The sequence below is a fragment of the Triturus cristatus genome, chromosome 3_2 (genome assembly GCF_964204655.1).
Source record: "Triturus cristatus chromosome 3_2, aTriCri1.1, whole genome shotgun sequence".
Lineage (NCBI taxonomy): Eukaryota > Metazoa > Chordata > Amphibia > Caudata > Salamandridae > Triturus > Triturus cristatus.
The window spans coordinates 1,015,078,800-1,015,098,600 of NC_140584.1; the positions used below are offsets into that span (position 1 = coordinate 1,015,078,800).

Sequence of the window (19,801 nt, forward strand, 5' to 3'; positions counted from 1 at the left end):
ACTAAGATTGGTAAGGGGGGCTCTGCACACTAAGATGGGTGTGGGTGGCGGCTCTGCGCACTAAGATGGGTGTGGGTGGGGCCCCACACAGTTAGATGGGTGTGGTTGGGGGCTCCACACACTAAGATGGGCGTGGGTAGGAGCTCCTCAGTAAGACGGGTGTGGGTGGGGTCTCCGCGCACTCATATGGGTGTGGGTGGGGGCTCTGCACACTAAAATGGGTGTGGGTGGGGGCTCTGCACAATAAGATGGGTGTGGTTGGGGGCTCCACACACTAAGATGGGTGTGGGTAGGAACTCCGCACAGTGAGGTGGGTGAGGGTGGGGTCTCTGCACACTCATATGGGTGTGGGCTCCACACACTGAGATGGGTGTGGGTGGGGGCTCTGCACACAGGTGGGTGGGGGCTCTGCACACTAAGATGGGTGTGGGCTCCGCACACTGAGCTGCGTGTGGGTGGGGGCTCTGCACACTGAGATGGGTGCGGGTTTGGGCTCCGCACACTGAGCTGGGTGCGGGTGGGTTGTACATTGGAGCAGCGTGTACAGCCTGCAGATACTCAGTGGCGGTGCTGGGTGTCTGCTGCTGATACAGAGGGGCCTAAGAGGGGGGTGTTTGGGTGCGTCAGTGTGGTGGTGTCCTATAGATGGCACCCAGCAATGATGTACCCACTCCTCACAGAGTAACCTGCTATAAATGAGCTACTTTAAAGGAAGCCTTTGTACAGAGGGGATGAGCACTGCTGTGGCGGAGGCTGCCCCGCAGAGGGCCTCAGCATGTGGGTGGAGGGACAGAGACTGCACAGCAGTGACGACGAGGATTGGAGGGACGCCGGCTGCACCGTAGAGGGGACGAGCACTGATGTGGCAGAGGCTGCACCGCACAGGGGGTGAGCATGGACAGAGGGGGTGTGTGTTGGAGTCTCAGATGCTGCACCCGAGAAAAGAAAGGATGGACATTGAAGTGGCAGAGGCTGCACCGCAGGAGGGACGGGCCTTGAAGTGGCAGAGAGAGCACCATAGAACGGATGAGCATTTAAGTTGCGGAGAGAGCCCCATGGATGGTACGGGCATGGAAGTCGCAGGTGTGCACTGCAGCAGCGAGGAGCATTGGAGTGGCAGAGGCCTCTCATATCAGGGGCTGGCCTGTGCATTCCCAAACACACTCTGTGGTGCGCCTTGCCACGGAACAGTAAGTCACACAGCAGTGTGCAGGCACAGGTGTGGGGGTGACAGCCTAGAAGGACATGTATACGCTGCGCATCCCAGATTACGGATGCTCTAGCTGTGTTAAGCCCCCTTTCACCTTCTGAACCACGGGAGAAGAGGAAACGAGACACTGTGTCAGTGTGAGGTCCAGCTCCTGAGAGAGCATGCGCAGTGCAGGGGTGGGCCACAGAAACGCACCCCATCCATCACCTAACCTCTGCACTGCATCGCTCCTGCAAACACACGCGCACAGCGGCATGGTTCGCACACCTCTTCCCCCTGGTTGGCCTCGGCGAGTTCTGCTCTAAAGCCCCAGGTGCGTTCCCTTAACAACAAATTCCAAGCACTTCAATTTTCCGGATTGTTGCATTCTGACAATATCAGCCAGAGGGGACGTCAGCATCTCTGAGAGAGGGAGAGACCGGAGTCGGAGGGGCGGGAGACGGCACGTGCAACTGACTGAGGAGCCACGTGGACAGGAGGGAGGAGCCTGGTGTAATGGAGGGGGCACCAGGTGTACTTGAGAGAGGCGGCACGTGCAGCAGAGAGAGGTGCAATGTGTAACACAGGAAAATGCCCCAGTTAAGGCTGGTGACAGGTGTATCAGCGTGGGGTTTATTAACGAGAGGTTAGTATGTATAGGGTGGACCTGGCATGAGCGGTAGTTCACATATGTGATAGAAGCAGGTGCATGTGCATTGGAGGGAGTGCCATGTGCTCTAGAGGGAAGCGCCTGGTGTAGTGAAAAGAGGTCCCCTGTGTAGCGGACGGCTGCCTGGGTGTAACAGAGGCAGAACCCATGTGTATCTGAGCGGTGCTGCTTGATAAACAGTGGGAGGAGTTGTATGTATAGCAGTTACAGGAGGCAACACTTGTAAGGGAACCAGTTACATGTGTGGTTGAAGTACGGGACGCCTCTGACCGGGGGATGGGTAGCAGAGATAGGACGTGTGTTTTAAATGGAGATGACATCAGTGTTTAATTTGAGCCGGTGGTTGCATGTGAGGTCCACCGGTATTCACCTTTAGGAACCAGCACTAATTTTGCCTCAAAACCACTGATGCAGAGAAACAGAGAGGAAAACACAAATGGGGGAAAGTAAGAGGTAGAGAAAGACGGAAACATGGCGACAAAAAAAGGATGCAGGGATGAAAAAGAACCCGAGAGAGAGAGAAAAAGAGGTAGGGAGTGCCGGTTCCGGCGGGAGGAGGGGGGGGGGCAGGCGGGGGGTTAAGGGGGTTGGGTGGAGGGGTAAAAGAGGCTTCTGGTGGTATCAAGCATACGCACCCTTGTTATTTGACACCCCAACCTTCATATACAGGCTTCTGAGCACCCTTTGGGTCCTGGCACTTATTATTATACAAATAAACCACCGGGTCCCATCGGCAACTATGAAGAGGGAGGTATGGTGTTTAATATGCATTTCACGTCTTGAGGCCAGCCCTTGGTTTCCGTGGGTGGTGCAGGCCCTCCACTGTGGCGACCTGTCACTCACACACAGAGCAGCGCTCCTTTCTGAGCATGTCCTCTGATCACTGTCGGGATCTGCAATGTGTTTAACAGCCGCCATGCTCTGAAAGCAATCTGCCAAACCAGTCCCCTCTGTCACACGGCCCTTGTCTTGTGCCAACTTCTTGTTAGAGGTTGGGATGCTGCCAGAACTGGACCATGTCTGCAGGAGTGGCTTAGAAATGCCAAACTCCCAGTGGGGGTGATAGCAGCCTGGCTGGCACAGCAAGATGCTTTCATCTCTGGTGGCATGGGGGTGGCATCCATTTAATTGAATTGTGGGCGACAGTGACAGCCCTCTGCGACACGTGGATGTTGAGGAAACCACGTTCTCCAAATTCTTCCTTTAGGTTCTCGTGATTGTCCCTTTGTTAATGTAATTTCCTCTCCTGCCTTCTTTCTGACTCCTCCTTCTGTGGCACACCGAGCACTGGCATCTACAATGTGGTGTTGTTTCTCACTCATGGATCTAATACCATGTGTGGTAACTTATTCAGGACAATCAAGGGTTACTCATTTTTTTGTGTGAGAAATTCGGTAACAAATTATAAAAATGGAAACCTTTAAAAGAAAACAAATTACCACTGGTTTCCTCAGGCTTTTACCTTACTGTTGACCCCAGAACTGAGAACCAAGTACACCCTTTTACATCTCCACCTCACGGTAGCAAGGTCGAGGAGTCCAAGCGTTATCCATCGAGGTGGTGTGCGACAGAATCTCAGTACTCAATGAAGTAAGTAATACCAATTTATTGTCCATCCAGTACTTCACTTATAAAGTGAGGGCAAAAGAATGCACACAGCTAGGGATTAATCACTGGGTGAGGCAGGCAGTCTGTGTTTGAAAGGCTGTTTCTTTAGATAAGGGTTTCTTGGCTCATGGTCAATCCAACCCGCCCTTGCCCCCAAGGCATTTAGACGAGCTGTTTGGACATCAGTAAATGCCCCAAGTCATGCCTTCTCCTCAATGTCTCACTGTTGCATGTCCCTTAAGTTAGGTTCATGCAGATGGCCCTCATTCCTGCTTGTTAGGGCCCGGGGAGCCCAGTGCTCGCATCAGTGTGCATCCACACATGTACTGGGGAAGAAGCTGCAGTGACTCTGCCCAGTCCGGCTGGCTCTGCTGCTATTTAGATTTCTGCCCCGCAGGGAAGACGGGGTTGACAACATACATGGGTGAGACTGCCCTCGCTCACGACAATCAAAGTCAGTAGATCTTCCTTCTGTGGATGTTCCTTGGTCCTAAAAACAGCTCATCGCCCTAAAAAAATGAAAAGTTCACTCCAGGATGTAGCAGAGATCAAAGTCCGAGGTAGCGACAACCACTGATTGTTGCTTTGATATCGATGTAGTGAATATTCTTAGTGCCAAGTCGTCTGGAGTGCTTGTTCCAGGTTGTCCTTAGTAGCTCACTGAGGGACGACACTGGGAGCTACTCGAATCCTCTGCAGAACAGTCAGGGAAAGAGACCCAACTATTCACACACCAGCACAGACCCAAGGGATCTCGCTGTGGGACACACTACAGGAGGATTTAGGGTCAAAAGGCCTCCCCCATTGGCCTATCTGTGCAGGTGCAGCTCTTCATGCATAGCCCCTCAGAGGAGCTAGATATTTGTGCAAGGATACCTCCAGTACCCCTTTCCAGTGGTCAGTGTGCTCCATGCCCCAAGGTGGTGTCATGGAAGCTCTTCCGGTAGGTTGCAGAAATTCGGGGTTCCTAGTCTCAAACCTTTTGATGGGGTGATGGTTTACCGTAACACCAGCTCTGCAGCATACCAGTATTCCCCGCTCTCCTCTGCGGTGAGACCCCTGGGACTTGTCAGTGAAAAATCGTGACACTACCAACTGGTGGATTCTGCACAAAACTTACATAAAGTTTGCAGATTTGAGTTGCATATTCCACAGGTGCTGCTCCAGGTACAGGCAGTGTCTGTCCTTTGAGTATCTCTACCTGAATAGTCAAGCCACAGTCTTTGCCTTCTAGTGACGGCGGGAGCGGCTTGTCAAGGGAACCTAGAACAAAAGTCACAAAAGATGGAGGCTCCCCTGGTCGTTCCTCTCATGAAGATTGGAGCAGGAAGGGGCTAACGGCTGAACCTACACTTCAAAGTAGGTGTCGGACTCCTGTTCGCCACATTCTAGAGACTTATCCACTACAGAGAATGTCAGAAATGTTTTTGAGAAGGCTTACAATTGACACTGGTGTCTGGCTTGCTCTCTAAAACCTCCATCTTGTGGACCACACATACACAGGAGACCCAAAATGGATTCCTTGGCAGCCACAGTGAAGCCTAGCACACAGGCTCCACACTCATCCTCCTACACAATTCATAGGCTAAGAATACATACAACATCTATTTTGCTACATCATTGGAGCAAGCAACACAGTTGCAGGGTACTGACAGACACACTTAAACAGAGCAGGCCGGTAAAATTCGATATGAGTGACTCGGGGCAGGGGCGCACAATCTTCCGACACATGTCAACGGCCTTTTTCATCCCAAGACCTGAAACCGAACCTCACAGCATCAGGGAGAGTTGTAGGAATGAATCCACTGAAGGGTAACTGTTCCTATAGTAAGATCCCCGACAACTTTGTTGTGGAATATGTAGAGAGTGGAAAGAAGTAGAGAGTCACTCATCTGAGATAGACAAGTGTCAGGTTGGATAGGGTAAACAGAGGGAAATTCCTCAAATTTGAAGAGTTGCCCTCACACACCCGTTAAGGTGTCATGCTTCATCATAGGGCGTTTTTACTCCTCACAGGGTTGGCACTGCACAGGCCCCGCTAGGGGGCTCTTTAACGGAGATCTTTTCAAGAGAAACGTCGTAGCGGTGAGTGCGGGTGGGTGGGATCTGTGTGAAGGTGAATTAAAAATCTCGTAACGGTTCCCCTCATAGTATTTTATTGTTGGATCTGTTCAGTAGGCTTAAAAACAGAAGAAAACTGTCTGACCTCCACCAATGAGGAGGGTTAGTTCTACTTATGAAAGGCGACTGAGTGAAAAAAGTCATGGGGTCAACATGTTTCACGCCCTAATAGTCCATACTGGATCTTTGGCGTTCCATCAGGACTGACAAAAGGTGTAAGGTTTAGAAGGGTAAACAGGGGGCAAAGGAAAATGTATACCCTGTTACATAAACCCTAGTCAGATTTTTGTGTTCGTCTCGTCTGGTACATTTACCCAAAACCACTTCAATGTTTATATCCAACCCTAATCAATGTAAGGGGATGCCTCAACGGGTGTAAAGACTGTCATTTCAAAGGATTACTATTGGACTTCGGAGATGTGTATCAGTTGCACCTACCCTCGCCTGCCAACCGCCGGAAAATAGGGTTGGATATGCACACTAAAGTGGTTTTGGATGACTGTACCAGACGAGACGCCCACAAAAACCTGACTAGGGTTTATGTAACATGGTGTCCTGAAGAAATCTGCCAAACCTTTATGGAGGGCATAATGCTCAAGCATGTCGACCTTCACAGTTCTATGACAGGTTGAAAACCCTCCTGTTGCAGTTTGCTATTAATCCTGGCCTAAGGACATCCTAATAAAGACCACAACGTACCTAGGAAGTACTTTTACTTTGCATACACTCTCCTTTCTTTTTCACACCTCTTTTTCACTCCTCACCACACCCTGATCATCTATAGGTTTTAGGATACATCTTTTAAACACTGAAAACATCCCTGAACTCCTCCCTCTCAGAGAGGAGTTTGTAACCGGCTTTGTGACTAGGTTCACAATGCGAGGAGGTTACCCTATGATGAAGCATGTCACCCTCGGGTAGGTGAGGGAAACCGTCTTTTAAAAGGGACACACCAGCACTCCTCCACATTTCTGAGACCCAGGGGCCTTTTTGTGGTTTTGAGTTCTTTGTGCTGCCGATGTCTGCATGTGGGCATCCCATTGCCCCATCCATTCTGTTTGAGATGAAGCTAATATCCTGCTGTCACTTCCCAGCTATCAAGTGCTAGACTTTGAATCCATGAACCTTTCCTCAGTGGTACTACATCTTAAAGGTGAGGGGTTTTGTATAACTGTACCCATGCATAAACCTTCAACTTCTTTTAGTGAAATGCTCTTTACCAGTGAAGGCTAAATTAGGCATGCCATACTTCTCTAAGACATGCAGTGCGTACCTCTTTACCGTTTCCTTGATCCAGTTCATTAGCTGCAAGTCGGCGCATCCCTTTGTCAACCAGCGAGTCTTCGAGATGCGGGCGAGAGGCTTTTCTTTCCACATGCCTAGGTTTGAGATGTACAGTCAGGAACGAGTAGCTTTGCATCGCTGTGTACAGCACATGTGCTAAATGAAGGCCACTGTAGGCAGTTGGCATGGTGTCACCACAAGGGGCCTCCAGTTTGCACGAGTTTTCTACAAATGGCATGAGCGTGGGCGCACTCTACAAGGATATTGTTATTTTGCCTGAGGATGCATGCGCGTTTCCCCAAATCTATATAGCTACGCCAATTCCTGAACCATAGACTCCTAAAGGGGAGATGCTGCAAACCTGTGACAGCGACACGGCTGCGGATGTGTGAGTTTCTATAACACTCTGTCATTCCTTAGCCCGGACTATTGTAAGCCCGGCTTCCCCCAGTGCATCACTGAACCTTTCAGTTTTTGGTCTGTGCGGTTCTCTGTATCTCTGAGCCATTCGCCGGAGACATGAATTTCTCAAGGCTAGACTCTCTCATTCCAAGGCCTGCATCACTGTGCCAGTCCTCGAGCCATCCAGCCCTAACTATTGTAAGACCTGTCCCCCCCAGTGCATCACTGAGTCTTTAACCCTTGATCTGTGAGGGTCTCTGTATCACTGAGTCATTCACTGGAGACATGAATCTCTCAAGGCTAGACTTTCTGTTGTATTAGATAGATAGATTGCACTGGTCGAGGGGTCCAGACCTGAGGTAGAGTGGACGTGGAGCCGGGGCCTAAATAGTTTCCCCCCAGGCTGCCCCCTAAAGCTATCGGCTCCGGCCCGAAGTACTTCATCCGGCCAGTAGTCAATCAGGTTACTGGACCGGACTATGGAGGTGTGGCGCGGGTCCGGAGTGCCGGGCCCTAAGGGCACGCTCGCCAAGATCTCGCGCTTGCCAATGGTGAGAGTCCTCCAGCCGCTTCTCCTACAGATTCCCACAATAGTAGAGGTGAGACTGAATGCGTACGTGTGACAACCGCTCAGCCATATCACAGCAGAGATTACCATGTCTTTATCCTCACCTTCTTCACTGTGCTCATTACTGGAGGCAGTGCAGCCACTCTGCATCCATAAACCATCACGGATCCCCGCAGACCTAGAGGCGACAGCTGATGTATACCTGGGTCAATCCTGGAGCCATTTTGTTTCAGAACAGTCTGGTTCTGCATCGCTTGTGCTGCTCAGTTGTAATGCGGAGACGTTCCGCGTCCTGGTGCCAATCACGGGTGCCGCCCACCTAGCCTTTTGTAGGACGTTTGCAAGTACCTATTAGTGAAAAAAAAAGTGTAACCATTGGATATATTTTGAGTTAAATGACACAGGATGGAATTACTGTATGCGCTTTAACATTTGGCTAATTCGTTCCCAGGAAATCAAATCAATGTAATGGCTTTTTTAAATGACTTCTGGGTACATCAATAATTTAAATGTGGATTTTGAGAAACAAATTACACATCGAGTGTACCCTATAACTGTTCTGCAAGAACATTGGTATAGAGGAAAGCTGCCGTTCGGATTATTGCTTGTTGTCATGATTATTGATAATCCAGTGGTTTGTGAAAATACAAAAGAGAGCCAGGGAAGAGAGAGGGAATTCAATCCACGCACTGAGTTCCGTTCAATTTCCTTTCACCGTCTCCAGAGGGTTCTTACCTAGGCGCCAGTGACACCCGGCTCGCGCTGCGTCCGGTTTGAGTCTAGCCTCGTACAGTGCCATGGATGACTGTTTGGCTCTGCAATGTTGTCACTTGTATCGTGTGAATGTTTGCTATGCATATCCTGAAAGTCTAGCCTGGATTTGATACTCAAGGACCGAAGTTGAACGCCTCTGAACCACGAGCACCCAGAGATTTCGCAATCCATAGTGATTCAGCCGCTGGGCTCCCCGCATGGCTGGGGTCCTTGTCTATCAAGTTGGGATCCTATATCCACGTCCTTGGTATCCATCCCTGACCTCACGTCGCATTTTATACGTACACTGTAGCAGGTGACCGATTACTAGACACCATGAGTATAAATCCCATCAGCCGCGCCGCATTCACCGTCTCGTAAAGAGCAGGTTGAGCTCCTGTGCATTTACTGGAGAATCCCAATATTGTGCAAGGTGAATGAGTTAGTACTCTGTAATTTGCTAGGAGTGTTCGAGGAAGACTGATTTGTTAATGAGTTAGTAAGAGGAAGCTGGTATATAGGGAAGCAAGTGACAATCGTTACCCAACCATAACTTTGGTTATAGTAAAACAGCTGCCGGGATCCAGACTGTTGGTCAGTGGCGGTGTGACATACCTGGATGATTGTCTAGTTGCTGAGTTGTGTGCATTAGCTCTTTGATCTGATTTGATTGGGAATGCTGTGGGACCGCATAGGTGTGTATGGGCAACGCAGCTGCCTAGGTGCTGGCTCAGGATTCAATTGCATTAGCAGAATGCTGGTTGTTACTTTTTTAAAGTAAGTGTTGAGGTTTGGGTCATGATTGTTGAGTGTGAGAGGTGTTTGATGGGTTTCTATTCTGCAATAACACAAGAGGCATCTGAACTGGTGGGAAAAAGTGTGCAAGGGGCTCGTAACTCAAAGCGGAGGACACAGCACAGGTCATGGTGTGCAGTGGCGGTGGTCTGGGTGCATCAGCTCTGGATAAACGCAGAATGCTTTGAGCCAGCATCGATGTGCATTGGCTGGACGGTGTCAATGTGTGGTGATTGCCCAGCTACAGATCAATGTAAATAGACATTGAAAGATTCCCCTGTAGCAATAGAAGTCTTGCATGAGGTGCAAATGTGTGGACAATGGCAAGGCTGAGTGATGAATGTAAGTAATGGAATAATACTGTGGTGCTTTATATCAGAATTAAGGTGATGAAAAGCTGCATGAGATGCCATTATCTGAATAGCAAAATTGCTGAAATTCTGGATTGAGGGATTTTGAAGCGGCTCGTTCTGCAGGTCAGGGTTTTGTTGGTGTCACAGAATTAAGTGCCAGAGCGTGCTCCTACTGTAGCATTCTTTATTTCCATTATGGGTGTGGATTTCTCAGTGCTGACATGGTTTATCTGTAGAAGTTCCTTTTTAGGTCAAAGCCGACCATACAACGCAGCTGTCTGCTTGCAGACATTGTGGATGTCTCTCATTGCTTACCGTTGTTTTTGTGTTTTATCCCTCACATTTGCTTGCTTTCTATTCGCTGATATAATTTGCATTAGCTCTTACAGCATGTCTTTGTCCCTCCCATGAAGCAAAACCTGTTTTCCACCTCCCTGAATAGATATTTCTATTTTCTGAGTGTTTGCATTTCGGGAACTCTTTTTTTCTTTTTCATAAGGCATATGCCTTACACATATGCTTCTCTGCCCACCCCACCATTTGGCTCCACCGCCCAGGTTCTTCTTCCGCCATCTCAGTTCTCCACATTGCCCTCTCTTCCTGTGTTCTCTCCCACCTCCCACATTGTCTCATTGTCTCATTGTGGCCTTCTGTGCTCCAACCAGTGTATCTCTCCGCGTTGCCCTCGCACCCATGTTTTGCTCTGCCCCACCCAGCGCTCCACTTGTCCTCTCTTGCAGCGATTCACTTGTCGACTCTCTCCTGCACTCTTTGTTCCCACCTGTCCTCTATATTACTTTGTCCCTTGTCCATGCCCTGCTCCCCCATCATTTTTTTTTTTTAGGTCTCGCTGAGTCAGTGCGCATGCGCTGCTCGGAGAGACTTTAGTAGGTGAGTTTTCAAAGTGCTGCTGGCTGGCCTAACGCTTGCGTTCACGCGAGCAGCCGCCAGCTTTGCAATGTATACAGCCGCGATCACTTTCACTTTTGCGCGCGCTGCCTACTTTCACTTTTCACGCGCGCACCACCCGCGTTTCTTGTTTACATTTCTACAACTCATACTAAAAACCTCCAGTCCAACCTCACTTCTACGTACAAAGTATGCCATTGCAGTGTCGTGGCTGGGACCCTTAGATGAGAGCACTGCTTGAAACAAACGTGCTAGCACACAATGCTGTATAGGTGCAACACCGCTAATTCTTGAAGCCAGTGAAGTTCTACTTTTCTTCTTGCCTGCAATGAAACAGCTCCAATGAGCGCAGCTGCCATACAGATTGCAGCTCCAATGAAGTACCTTCCAGGACGTTGTCATCAGCTCATCGGCGCTTGAATGCGGCGTGACACACAGGGCAAAGTTGAAGACTGTGCATTGTTCTCCGTCACTTTCATTGGAAAGTAGACGCTAACTTTTCCCTTACTGACACTAACTTCAAGATGGTGGCATGCAGTGGTACTACGTGCTGGGTGGCTACAGGCACCAGCGTACAAAAACGTCACTGCTCCAACCTGTGCTGCAGGAAGATGACACAACGGCGTCATCACAAGCGTCATCAATGGCTCTGCAACCCTTCCACTCTCAGCAAAGGTAAGGGAGTACGCATACCCTCGAGGCCACCTATAGTGAATATATTTGTAGGCTCAGGCGGCGACACACACAGCCACTTACAGTTCAAATAACTTTCCCTCCTCAATAACATTACTCATGGACTCAGAACATGGAACACATAAAAACTGCAGATACAGGTCCTCACATTGCCACAGCACTGCTGATAAAGTTCATCTGTCTTACCAACACTGCTAGTCCACATGTAATGACTCAGCAGACCATATACTCCCACACTGCTGGAAGAGACCCACACGTAGGTGCTGATATAACAAGCATTTGCAATGCAATAGGTCTCGCATTTACGCGAGTTAGAGCTATTGACATTGCAAATGACAATGCCTTTTATTTTTGTTTTCGTTTTTAAAACATAACTAAAAGGTATTGTCATTTACAATGCCAATAGCTTAAACTTGTGTAAATGCGAGACCTATTGCATTGCAAATGCTTGGTTTTAAGGACAAAACGCACTCAAAAATGGGATAGTTTTTTAACAATCAGCATTCTAGTAACATTTGTTTATTGAATGTCTGTGTACAAAGTGTCAGGTTTCTGCTGGAAACCGAAGGGTTCATGGCATGTAGCACAAGCCGCTGACTGCATTTTAAGTCTCGCTCAAGTGAGGGTCGTTCGTGGGTGCAGTTCATGAGCCAGGAGTGCTGCTGCTCGGAAGCGCAAAAGTGCCTTGTCACGCCTCCTCCCTTTCTCTGATGGTGTTGCCGCAGCATTGCAACTTGTGTTCAACGGGCTCACTAAATGTGTATGAAACACACGTGTAAAAAAATATATACATATGCCATCTGCGCTACACCAAACCAATATATACATATGCCATCTGCGCTACACCAAACCTCTTTGGCGAGAGAGCTATTGTCCGCTGCAAGGGTAAGGCATTTGATGTGAGCTCTCCATGGGAATGGCCAGACGACCGTCCTGCGCCTCCCTGCAAGGACCCCCTTCCCTTCAGTGCTTGTGTAAACTGGAAGCACTATACGTTTAGGAGTGAATGTCTCGGGCAATGCTCTCATAAAATTAACATTAAATGTTATTTTCATTCGTGGGACAATAATCAAAGTTCGGTAACTTTGCCTTTACCAGTACTTTCATTATGTTGGCTGACATCAGTGTGTAGCCACATTTGCTCCTTTCTATGGAAGACTGTTAGAAGCTCCTTAACAAAGGAGTTTTATTGCCTCATTAATGAAACTGGTGTTTTAATCAGTGTTATCTAAAAGGAATGCAAACATTCCCCTGCTCTGTTCAGACAAGGAAGACACAGAAACACTTTTATAACAGCAAGTGATTTCAAGCTGTGCCAAAGCAGGAATTCGGGAGCAGCTCAGTGGGTTTATGTGAAAATTGTTGTATGGGAATGCTGAACGGAATCTGGGTACTAGGCAGGCACCAGTTCATCTGACCTTCTAAGGATGCGCTGTCTTTTCTTTAATGCTGGTTTTGCTCCTGTATGCCCCCAAACCCATGTATTATCGACAGCTTTCCAAGTGTACTGAAGACAGGGAAATATATATTCATAATAATTTGTGTTGTATTTTTATCTTGTGGTAATTAATTTAAGATATTACTTTGGCAAACCATGACTATTCTTTAGATACTATACTGCAAGGAGTATGACGTACATTTTTATAAAACATGCTTATTTATTACAAAGGATACCTCATTGTCATGAACTAGCATGGAGATTGGGGGTAGTGATGCATGCTCCGTTTTTTGTAACATTTATCAAGGAAACAGCTTCAAGATGGCCACAAACAGAATGCTAAAGTGCTGTTGACTTGCATCAAGCCACTTGCTTTTGTGTCATGGCGTTAAAAAGCCTTGGAACGTGTTCAAAAGTATTTACTAAGGCAAGCATATGTTCCTAACTCGGATTGCATGACCTAGAGTGTAGCTATTGTATAGCTCTTCAATCCCTGGTAGCACAGCATCAAGGATAATGTGCTGCATGGCTAAACACTTGTAAGGTCCTAAAGGCGAGACCTATTGGCTACGCCAATGCTTGTTTTAATTGCTTTTGTGCAAAAAGAAAAAATGTAAGATTGCTTTTGGCGCTACTTTTTATTCACCAATCCATATTGGTAAATAAAAAGAAAAAGTGCCTACCTAATTGTTCAGGCGTGTGCACACGTGTTGGGACATGCCTACAAAATGATTCAGCATCCACATCACAGTGCTTTTTTAAAAACTATGTATATATAAGCCATACTGCGCACCAGCTGCGCTACTGTACACCATCCCCATGTCTGGTTTACAGTTTGAGTGGGCGGAATTTTTAATTCCACTGGCGGAATTGGAGTAATTTAGTAATTCCTCATTACTCATGTAACGCAGAGTTACTGATTAATTCCGCCATCGAAATTAAAACAGCACTGTTTGTCAACAGTAATGACCACGGCAATAATGTTAGCAATAGTCTCTCCAGTGCAACATGATTTTTAACTCCAGTTATTTGTGAAAAATGTATATGAGTGAAAAATCATGTTGTTCTGGAGAGACTTAAACAGGGCTGAGGAGGAGGAGTCCCTCTATTTTTAAAAAAGCACTTCAGAATAAAATTTAACATGGAGGGACTGCTCCCTCTTCCAGCCCTATTAAAGTACCACTGCAGGGCACATAGCCCTCAGTGACCTTACATATTTATGTAAGGGCACAAAGGTGCATGCAATGGAGTGGTTACCCCTCGGTGTCCTAACATACTTGTATAAGAGCACCGATGGGTGGTCACTCCAGTGCATACCCCTCGGTGCCCTTACATACTTATGTAAGGGCACCGAGGGGTATGCACTGCACAGTGCGGTGCCCACTCTGCCCCTTTGTGAAATTCTGCAGAATTTTAATGTAATTCCGCTGAATTAAACTCCGCCAATTCCGCCCACCCCTAGTTTAGACCATGCCAAACTTTGAGAGTCCAGCTATGTCTCCACTGTATCCTTTTCTCTGCCCATTATTCCGCACTGCACCATGTACAGTTCACAATGTAGAATATGTCTGTATCTGATGTGTTCCTTTGTTTCATCTTGTAGATTAGAATATGCTCTGTTTTCAGCATCTGCGGAATTGTCTTGTTTTATCTCTTGAAAGGGGTTAGGGACTGGTTGGTTTTGAGTTTTGCATTAACCACTGTACTCGCTCCTCTTGGAGTTTAGAGCTTACTTCTTGTTCTGCCTGTTGTATATTTTTTGATTGAGTCTCTTGTGTGGGTGAGAGAATGCCTACTTCTCATTGTTAATGTATGCTGCATTTCCGGTTTTTCTTTCTTCTCCTCTTGGTTAGGTGAGAGCATGCATGGCTTTTGGAGCTGAGCCATTCATTGTGGATTAGACCATGCTTGGCTCTTGCATTCTATCAAGCAGTGTGGTGTGAGTTGCAACACGCTGCACTTCTGGATAAGTATTGTGGTGTAGGCTAGTACAAGCTCAGCTCTTGGTTTCATCCGGGTTAGAGCATGCTCGGGTTCTGGTGTGCTGTCGGTAGGAGCATGCTCTGCTCCTGATATGCTACAGTGTTGTGCGGTTTAAGCCACGTTTGGTGATCACCAACGAGCAGTGCTCTGTGGGTCAGCATATGCTTACTCCTTTTATGTCATCAATTGCAGTAGGGATTAGGGAATCTCGGCTCTTGTTGTTGAATGACACATTGTGGATTGCAGCATGTTTGGCTGTTAGAGTTAAGGAGTGATTGATGCTTGGGTTAAAGCATGCTCAGTTTCTGGTGTGGTGTAGAAGGGAGCATGCTCTGCTCTTGGCATGATGCAGTGTTGTGCGGGTTAAGCCATGATTGTGGGTTGCAGCATGGTTGGCTGTTAGAGTTAAGGAGTGATTGATGCTTGGGTTAAAGCATGCTCAGTTTCTGGTGTGGTGTAGAAGGGAGCATGCTCTGCTCTTGGCATGATGCAGTGTTGTGCGGGTTAAGCCATGATTGTGGGTTGCAGCATGGTTGGCTGTTAGAGTTAAGGAGTGATTGATGCTTGGGTTAAAGCATGCTCAGTTTCTGGTGTGGTGTAGGTGGGAGCATGCTGTGCTCTCGGTACGGCGCAGTGTTGTGCGGGTTAAGCCATGATTGTGGGTTGCAGCATGGTTGGCTGTTAGAGTTAAGGAGTGATTGATGCTTGGGTTAAAGCATGCTCAGTTTCTGGTGTGGTGTAGAAGGGAGCATGCTCTGCTCTTGGCATGATGCAGTGTTGTGCTGGTTAAGCCATGATTGTGGGTAGCAGCCGGTTTGCCTGTTATTGTAAGGAGTGGTGCGTTGGCTGCAGCATGCTGTCTCTGGTGCCAAGCAGTGTGGTGTGGAGTGGAGCATGGTCGGTCCTTAAGCTGTAAGATGTGGATTGCTGTGCGCTCGGTTCGATCTCAGCACTGGGCTGCGTGAAGTTGCTGAGAGCGGACTCAGTCCTCCGTTGAAGCCCGGCTGTCCTCTGTGCGGAAGACGCCGGAGCAACAAAGAATGAGTGAGATGCTTCCGAGAAGGTGACCCTAAAAAGTTGCCTCGGAGGAAGAGTTTTATCAGAGGCAGCCGAGGGGGATTCAATTAGCCACAGAAGTATTCTCTTTCCGCTTGGATGGTCCTAAATTCCCACTGGGCAGATAGTGTCGGAATGAAAGACATCGCTTTCCCTGCAGCCCTGTCATCTATCCAGTCGGCCTCACCCCTGGTGCGGGAGCTGGGCCGGCGGAGTCTGCGGCAGTCTGTCACGGGAGCCGTGCCCTTCCTCCGCCTCTTCCCTGTCCTCATCACAGGAGCCAGGTAAGGCAGAGCTCCAGCCTGCTCCGTCTGATGTGATGGAGGATTTGGAAGTCGGGTCCCTATAGGAATGCTAATGAAAGCTTTTCCGCTGTTATCCATTCACTTTGCCTGAAGGGAAGGGTTGTCTAGACCAAGCTAGGCCCCCCATACCGCAATGTTCATGTGCATCGGGCGTCAGTGTATCAGGAGGACGTTATACTTAACAGAGCGAGTTGTCGCTGCTGGCAGGGAATGGTGGGTGGTGGGGAGGGGGGAGAGGGGAATGTAAAAAAATGAAACTACTTACCTTATCGCTGTGTCCTGCGTCTCTCCTCCGTCAGACTCGCCTGAACCAGGAAGCACTGTCAGGCTCCCCTGACCAATCACAATGCTTCAATGAAGCGTGGTGAATGGTAAGCTCCCAGGCTCCCCTGACCAATCACAAAGCTGCAGTGCAGTGTTGTGATTGGTCTGAGCGCCGTGGTTTGGCACTCGACAGGAACTGGGGGCCTGGGCATGTTCTTCACGCATGCTGTAATGCAGCCTGCATGGAGAACATGCAAAGTGCATATGACGGTTTGGCCGACCCTAGAGGGCCGGTCAAAGCGTCATTGCGCACTTAGAAGTGGGCACACCACTTCTCCTGCCCGGCCACCGCCTGCAAAGCAGATGTAAACAATAAAAGGATAATAATCTCACGTTATTAGCATTTTATTGTTCCTTAGTAGCACTGCTTAAAAGCGGTGGGGTGATTCTCCTCCGCCTTACCTGCCCTCTACTGGCCGTATTTAGTTCTAAATGCTCTGCTGAGGGCCCCCACTTTATGTATAGAAGACTGGGTGCCCCCTGCACAGCGGGGCCTGCAGTGGTGACCGTTATGGCCCTGCCTGAGGCCTGTCACTGTATTTAATCTTGGAGCGGAGAGAGTGGGATGTAGGGGTTTAAGGCAGAGAGAATCGAGGTTATAGGAGAAATAGAGGAAAAGAATGAAAGAAAGGAAAGGAAAGTGAAAAGTAGAAAGAAGAGGAAGAAAGTGACAGAAAAGGAGATAAGGGTGCACAAAGGCAGATAGGGAAGATGAAGTATTAAGGATGTCACAGAAAGATGGGACGGAAGAGAGAAGAAGCGTCAAAAAGATATAGGGCTTAATTTATTTGACGGCAGTATGCATACTCCATCTCAACAGATTATACTGTGAGTATACATACTGCCAACAAAATGATCTGCCAGCTGAAAATAAATGCGGGCGGACCTTTAATTTAATCACGGTGGAAAGTACTCTGCCATAAATAAACCTAATCTAGATAGGCGAAATTAGAGGTCAGTTTTTCACTGCCAGTCACTGCCAGGAAAACCCTGGCAGTTAGGAGCAGTGAAAACTGCTAAAAGTTCCCCTCCCCGTGGGAGAGGGATCACATGGCGAGGGGTGCATTTTCAGTTTTTTATTTTAGAAAAGAAAATGCCGAGATTTTCGTTTAAAAGATAAAACAGAAAAACCGTTTAGTGCAGGGCTCTGTTATGTTGACAGAGCCCTGCACCAAACTGCAAAAAGGCATTGACAGGAAATGCCGTGACGGTGGGTCTTGGCAGTGACTTAATAATAATAAATAAATACCTAGCCCGGTACTTGTAAAGCGCTAACTAATCGCCCCTAAGGGTCTCAAGGCGCTGGGGGCCATTGGGGAGATTAAGTGAGCTATTGCCCAGAGTCACATGATGCTGAGCTGATCTGCCGCCGGGGATCGAACCGGGAGCCCCATGCTTCGGAGTCATCCGTCCTGGCCGCTGTGCCGCACCTCTCCATAAGTGGCCGTATGCTTGGCAATCATTTCTAAATCTGGCAGATGGTAGCACCATCAGGGTGACGGTGTAATTGATCCCATCGTCGTGGTGGAGAAATACGCCAGCCGCAAGATTATAATTCTGGCCCACAGTTGACCGAGAGAGAGGAAGGATATACATGGAGTAGGCAGATGAAGATGTGTTCTGCTGAGCTGGTTCCTTGTATACCTGAAAGACAAGCTTGTCCTCCCTCAACAGTTTTTGATGGATGTTGACAGAGGACAGGGAGTCCAGTAGCAAGATTGTCACTGGTCCATCTTCAGCTGGAAAAGTAGAAATCTGTCCCTTTCTTCACTTAGTCAGTGCTACTATGAATATGACCCCACATGACCCGTCTGCCTCCAGTGCAGACCATTAGTGACGATCAGGACTTTCTGCTCACCAGGAAGGGCCCTGAGGGAAACACCTTGCCCATCTCACCCATGGAAAGAAGACCATGGGCCGGCGGAGGGTTTCTCATAGCTCACCGCCTGCTTCTCTGCCGCACACCGAGCATTACTTGCAGACTGCTGGATTGCAGTTCTCACCCATGAAGTCTCACCTGAGTCTAGGCAGACACATATCACTGCCTCGCCCTGACCAGCAGTCACTGTATCCTTCTCTATCGCACACTTATGCTGCTGAGTCAGACACACATCATCAGTGATCCGCTCTCAGGACACACTCTCCTCGATGAAGGCTCCATTGATTAGCCAACAAGACACCTTGGGTGAGGCTGAGTTTGTTGCTCCTCTCAGTGACTGTGTACATAACTGCCCTTCTTAACCTACACTATACATTACCTCTACCCAATGTTTACTGAATAACCCGCATCTCTTCATCCAAGGACAGAGAAGGGTGTACATTGTTGTTTACTTCCAGGATTACTCTCAGCTCCTGGTTCTATCATAGTTATGTGAGTGCCTTCAAATCACCGTCTGAACTCAGACACATGTCACATGCGTGTCGGAGCCCGCTTACGTCACTGAGCACAGAGTGACTGACCTTCAGATTTTATTGGCTGATCCCCTTCACACTGCTCACTGAGCACACAATTGTGTAAGCGCCTTCACGTCACTCTCTGATCCCCAGAGTGACTGCCACATACTAGTGCGACCCCTTGATTTCACTCACTCAGCACAGTGACTGTCACCTACTTGTTTGAGCCGCTTTGCGTCACTCACGGAGTGGACATTGGCAGCCACATTCCAATCGAAACCCCTTCACATCACCCACAACGGCCAGTGTGACTGTCTCATACTTGTTTGAACACTTTCGCATCACCCACTGAACCAAGAGTAACGTCACATATTCGCGTCAGCCCCTTTGGGAGGGAGGGGTGAGGGGGGAAAGCAGGCCACTGACCAAGAATTGTGTGTAAAAGGCCGCTTTATTGGAAACAGGTGCACATTACAATTTTAAAACCTTGGCCGAAACGCCTTCCAAAACTAAACCTCACTAAATATAACATACCTAACCCCGCCCCCTGACCTAAATTCCTTCGAGCCCGCCCCCGCCCGTACAATACAACATTACAACAATATCGAACATTACATTCCTGTATAACCCCCCCAACAATCTCTAAATACAAACCTTCCGTTAACCAAACTCCCCTGCCTGCCCCTTTACAGCTATCGGCCCCCAAACTGTGTAACCGAACTAAAGTTACCAACCTATCCTTTCCCTGTTGATAACCCAACTCAACAACATAACTCCACCAACCTCTGGTAAAACTGTCCAAAATTCACCATAACCCCCGCACTGCACCTGCTCCAAGCGACAAAATACAAGCGTATAAAACCCCTGCACACCTGTCCCAAGAAAAACCGCCCAAAAATACAAAAATGGAAAAAAGGAAACCATAACCAACAAAAATACAAAAAAGGGGGGAGAAG

The 19,801-nt window shown here is 48.3% G+C and overlaps 1 protein-coding gene across 5 annotated transcripts in view; it reads left to right on the forward strand.

Moving 5' to 3' along the window:
* TMEM132E (transmembrane protein 132E) overlaps positions 1-19,801 on the forward strand; it is a 1,031,163-nt gene that overhangs the window by 915,512 nt on the left and 95,850 nt on the right. The gene's annotated exons all lie outside the window — the stretch shown is intronic.